The sequence below is a fragment of the Canis aureus genome, chromosome X (genome assembly GCF_053574225.1).
Source record: "Canis aureus isolate CA01 chromosome X, VMU_Caureus_v.1.0, whole genome shotgun sequence".
Lineage (NCBI taxonomy): Eukaryota > Metazoa > Chordata > Mammalia > Carnivora > Canidae > Canis > Canis aureus.
This window is the reverse complement of record NC_135649.1, coordinates 48,025,492-48,031,553: the sequence shown is the minus strand read 5'-3', so window position 1 is coordinate 48,031,553 and position 6,062 is coordinate 48,025,492. Positions and strand designations below refer to the sequence as shown.

At 37.6% G+C, this 6,062-nt stretch overlaps 1 pseudogene; it reads left to right on the top strand.

Annotated features, from left to right (window-relative positions):
• The first annotated feature begins 2,418 nt into the window (after nucleotides 1-2,418).
• Nucleotides 2,419-2,692, top strand: LOC144308860 (ragulator complex protein LAMTOR5 pseudogene; annotated as a pseudogene).
• Nucleotides 2,693-6,062: the final 3,370 nt, after the last annotated feature.

Here is a 6,062-nt window from a genome sequence, read left to right as displayed (position 1 = left end):
GTTCATTTTCACCATTCTCACTGGGGTGAGGTGGTATCTCATTGTGGTTTTGATTTGTATTTCCCTGATGGCAAGTGATGCGGAGCATTTTCTCATGTGCTTGTTGGCCATATCTATGTCTTCTTCGGTGACATTTCTGTTCATGTCTTTTGCCCATTTCATGATTGGATTGTTTTTTTCTTGAGTGTTGAGTTTAATAAGTTCTTTATAGATCTTGGATACTAGCCTTTCACCTGATAGGTCATTTGCAAATATCTTCTCCCATTCTGTAGGTTGTCTTTTAGTTTTGTTGATTGTTTCTTTTGCTGGGCAGAAGCTTTTTATCTTAATTAAGTCCCAATAGTTCATTTTTGCTTTTGTTTCCCTTGCCTTCATAGATGTATCTTGCAAGAAGTTGCTGTGGCCAAGTTCAAAAAGGGTGTTGCCTGGGTTCTACTCTAGGATTTTGATTGAATCTTGTCTCACATTTAGCTCCATTTTGAGTTTATCTTTGTGAATGGTATAAGAGAATGGTCTAGTTTCTTTCTTTTTTTTTAATGATAGTCACAGAGAGAGAGAGAGGCAGAGTCATAGGCAGAGGGAAAAGCAGGCTCCATGCACCGGGAGCCCGACGTGGGATTCGATCCCGGGACTCCAGGATCACGTCCTGGGGCCAAAGGCAGGCGCCGAACCGCTGCACCACCCAGGGATCCCAGAATGGTCTAGTTTCATTCTTCTGCACGTGGCTGTTCAATTTTCCCAGCACCATTTGTTGAAGAGACTGTCCCTATTTCCAGTGGATAGTCTTTCCTGCTTTGTTGAATATTAGTTGACCATAGAGTTGAGGGCCCATTTCTGGGCTCTCTATTCTGTTCCATTGATTTGTGTGTCTGTTTTTGTGCCAGGAATGTTATAATTCATTGCTACAGGTGTTTTCAATTACACCATGCATATTATTGCAAATGACTCCTGAGAAAAATAGAAGACTCTTTTGGTCCCAAAGAAACATCGCTAATGGTGAAATTTCAGATTCCAAAATAAAAGTTATTTGAGGTATGAAGGGATAATGTTTTCCCAGAGCATCTCAAAGCCCACTTCAAAGGTAGCTACCCACTTAGCCAATTTTAGGTCAGCTTTAACCACTGGTAGCCTGGGGGGGGGGAGGGAGGGAACTGGCATAACTGAGATGGAGATTTCCAGAATCTGAGAACCAGGAAACATCTTGGATGTTCCACAAGTGAGAAAACTGAAGCCCAGAGGGACGATATTGCTCTTTCATTCAAAGTTGAAGAACCCAAGTAGAAAATTATGATGTGGTGGGGTTCAGCAGGGATCAGAAGGTGACAGAGGGGAGAATGATGAAACTATATTAAGGACTCTGCCTTCTTAGCAGCATTGGCTCCTCAGGAAACTGTTACTGCACAATTTCTACCTAATCAGACAGAAATGGCTAGTCATCCTCTCAGTTGGCTGACCACCACAAGCCCAGTATACTCCCTTCTCATCTGGAGCCACGTTGTCCAGGAGAGGCTTCTCCATCCCAGTCTCTTGACTCAATGAGAGAAAGTCTAGAAATAATACTTTCATTTTTTAAAGATTTTATTTATTTATTCATGAGACACACACATACACAGCAAGAGGTGGGGGACAGAGACATAGGCAGAGAGGAAGCAGACTCCATGCAGAGAACCCAATGTAGGACTCGACCCCAGGACTCCAGGATCATGTCCTGGGCTGAAGGCAGATGCTTAACCCTTGAGCCACCCAGGGATCCCTAGAAATAACACTTTTAAACAGAAAATGTTTTTGCTTTTCTTTATAAAACAGTAGCCATTAATAACCATGGATCTGGAGCAGAAATAAAATGTGAACCCCAGGTCGGAAGCCTAGAAAAGGTATGTAGTAGGAAGGGAACTGAAGAAGGGGCAAGGGGTCTGGGGAGAATATCTTCCCAATATCCCCTCTGTTTTCTAACCCTACAATTTCCTTGCTTATCTTCCTCTCAAGTACATGAGAGGGAGCATCTGCCTTCATTTAAACCCAACTTTGCTCCCACTTCATCCTCTCATGGCACTGCCAAGGGGTGATGAACTGTAGTCTGCTAAAGTTTGATCTATTTTTCTTTTTTAAATTTATGCCATTCTTCTGATTCTTAAATCATTTTTACCATGAACTAAATTTATCAATTTTACCATAATATATTTGTAGTGCAATTTGTTCGAAGGAAAATAGTGAACTTTTTTTTCAACAATTTCTCATTTAACTACTTACTAGTCATTTCCATTATTTTTCTAGGATCTTCATATTCATTATTAAAGGCTCTTTTCAGAAATGCCTACATTTTCACAATAAGAATTGTGGCCTGCTAAAGTTTTGTCTATTTTATTATTTGGCCTTGTGTTATTACAAATTTAAAAAGTAAGGAGAAGGACCAGGAGGATGGAGGGAAACTTGGAGCAGCACTTGGAGGAGAGAAGGAGGGATCCACCCATTGTTGGAGTCCTGTCCACAGATTCCAAGGATCTAATCTGGGATGCTGTGGATCTCTATCAGATGAACCTGCTGGAGTGATATCTGTTCTAGCCTAGCAAGCAGCTAAACTAACCTCAGATCCCACTGACATTCCTGTGGTGTGTCTATAATCAGATAATGGGACATTATGTTCCAGAAACCTGACAGTATCACAGTGGCAGTGCACAAAATGGCCTTTTGACATCTCAAGCAACTTGTCATAGGGGATCGATCCTGCCAAAGCTAATTATCTTGCAGAACTATTAAAGTTCCAGTAGTTAGGCTATTAATTAATTTATTTAGTGTGCATTGGACACTTTTCTACTAATTTTAGAGTAAGCTGATTTTTGATACTCAATGGACTGACTTATCAAAATATTAGTGTGAAAGAATCATGTTTTGAAGCAACAGGTCAAGGTTACTTTGTACATAGAATTTTGTTATGTTCAATAAATCTGGTTGGAGGAAAGTTTAGATCTTTTCTGGATTCTTTTTTTTTAAAGTAAGGATAATACAAAAGAAACTTTATATGGTTTATATCTGCCAATATCTGTTTTATTAATTATTAAAGCTAAATTTACAAAGTGTTTTTGTTAATTTTTAAATTACCATAAAATATCATTATATCATGTAAACATAAATTAAAATTTTACATGAAAAGTATGAGAAAATGACCTGTTTTCTTTGCCTAAAAATCTTTTTTCATATCTGTCCTAATAGAAATTCCTAAGTCTGATTTGTACTAAATCCCCAGCCATATCATATATATTTATGAAAATTCCCACCTTGTGGAGAATGAGATTTAAAAAGGTAAATACATCTATTATAGAAATGGTTTATGCCTTTAATATCCTTCAAAAAGCTAACCTAGAAAGGTCTCAGAACTGATCATTTAGTAACTTATTATTTAACACATCAATTATGGAACAAACTCATGATTTCCTTTTGAGCAAATTGCACTACACATACATTAAATTTGATAATACTTAGTTCATGTAAAAAGATATTTTAAAAATCAGTACGCCATCACTAGTTCAAAAATGAAATAGATAAAAACTCTACTGGGCTACAGTTCTTATTATGAAAACTTAGGTGACTCCAAAAATAGCTTTAGCTTCTGATGCTCAGATCCCTCTGAGTACAGCTTACTTGCAGCTACTGTTCTTGGTGGTGGACTTTTTGTGCTCAGACACAATGTGGTTGGCCAGCTCCCTGTATTTCAGCTCCCTGGACAGCTGTTTGGACCTCTTTAAAGGACACAGTCAAAAGCCTTTATAATAAGCCAACTGGGGAGCCTTGTCTGAGATGCATTCAAAGATACCATTAGGGAAAGAGCTCATTATTTACCTAGTTCTTTTATAAAACACTAATCTCAGGATGCACCTGTCTCAGTGGCATATATTTTTCTTCTCCTCCTTCACAGCTTAGAGGCATTTTCATTAGAGCCCTTATTGTTGTACATAGAAATTTTAACAGAAAGTTCAGAAATTGTTGAAAAATCTTTTCAGTACCTTGGAAAAACATAATGGTGGCTGGTTTCAGGGTAGAGTCTATTTTTAGGCCTTGTATTCAAATGAAGTATTGAGTAAACTCAGTATCTAAGTAGATAAAATGCAATGCAACAAAGTCTGCCAATAAACCACACCATGGTAAATGTGATTGGATAGTCTTCCTTTCTGGCATGAACTAATTAGAAGAGAAAGAATAATCAGACTGCTAGAAGCTATCTGTGGCTTCGAATAAAAGGCTCTTTGAACAGACTGCTACCTTCAGTACCAAATTAATGTTGAGATATAACTAGCTCTACAGATTGTTTAGGGGCTTCATTGCATTAATGTCTGCATGAATCTTCTCCCAACCTTGTTCTATAAAGCCCCTTCCTCTGCAATGTACTTTTCTTTCCTATCTCTCAACAATGCTGCCTGTCCCTGTGTTAAGCCCATAAGAATGAGAACATGTGTTTCCTCCATGGTCTGGTGAACTCAACTTAATTCTCCCAATAACCCTTTATGGTATAGATTCTTTTTTAGCCTCATTTTTAGATGAAGAGAGGACACAGAGAAATTAAGTAACCTGTCTAAAGATGACAATGCTGATACATGGAAAATCATGGATTCAAATCCATGTCAGTCTGAGTCCAAACCCCAAGCACTTGCACACTGCCCTCTGTCATATTCTCTGTCAGACTGGTATTGCCTTCAATGTGTGGATATCCAGGCAGTCTAAGGTGATCCCACCTTTACAGCAAGCCTTTCCATAGTCTAATCTTTTCTTCAAAGGTATTATGGTCAGCTCAGGGGTATAAAAGCAAAAACCTCAAGTAAACCTCCCTTGCAAAGATTTTTTTTTGTGCAACCACTGGAAAAGGTTTTTAAAGCAGTAGTTAACAAGTTTAACACATCCTGTGCTCAATTCTATATTGCAATGGCTGTCTTAAGCATACGCAAAGCCATTCCATGTTCCATAACTGCACCCAATATACTGTGTGGGGAAGAATGGAAAGCACAGAGTAGAAAAAGAGTTCATGTTATAATAAAACAGCCATTACTTGATGACCCACATTCAGTTCTCTATGCTTAAACATTGCTGCAGAAACCTGAATGTTGTTCCCACATGTAGAATATATCTAGTTATCCATTAGAGAAATTGGTGATGCCATCAATCAATGCTTTTGCCTCTAATTAGTTACCACATAGTTATGTCAACATTCTTTCCTAGCTCTTTAGAGATGTTTCCTCGCCATTTGATATTACTGGGGAGAACAAAACATTCAGTGAAAGAGTAATGTTGAGGACTTAATTATTACTGAAAAGAACAATTTCTTTAACATTGGTAGTCCATGTGACACCAATTAAACCGAAGATTTAATGAATCAGAATTTACCCTACCTCTACGTTTGCCAGTTTATCTCACTCACTTTCCTTACTACCCTTTATATTATACTCTTGTTTCTGTTGGTGTTCAAACCAGACATTGCTAAACTAATAAGAGTCACCATTGACCAAATGACAACTATGCCAGGAACTCTGCCAAACACATTTTAGGAAATACCTCAAGTACCTTTCATGACATCCCTGTGAAGTAAATAGTATTATTATCTCCAGTTTTATGGATGAAGAAACTGAAACACAAAATATCATCATTTTTCCAAGATTATACAGATGGGAATTTGGAGAGCCAATAATCAAATGTATTTCAAAGTGTTTAAGAGTCCAGGGGCAAGGTATTTTTGTTAGATATGAATGTGCATTAATTAAATTTTAAGATATTTATAAAAAGAATGTACCTGTCCTATTTCATAAGGATTTTAAGTCATGACACTAAATAAGAGTTTTGATCTTTTGCAAAGATGGAGAAGGAATGAAATTGTTCAATTGACTTCTCTCTTGACTAACTTCCAGCATACATTTTTCAGCATATATTATTTCTTTAAGACATTTTGCCCTTTTATATTCTTGGTGGCTAAGGCCATGTCTTTCTGTGTACACTAATGGGATAAATGTGTAAAACCACTGTCCAAGCTGTTTAGCTACCTTTGCGAAGGATGTGAATGAGAAGAAAACCATTTTACC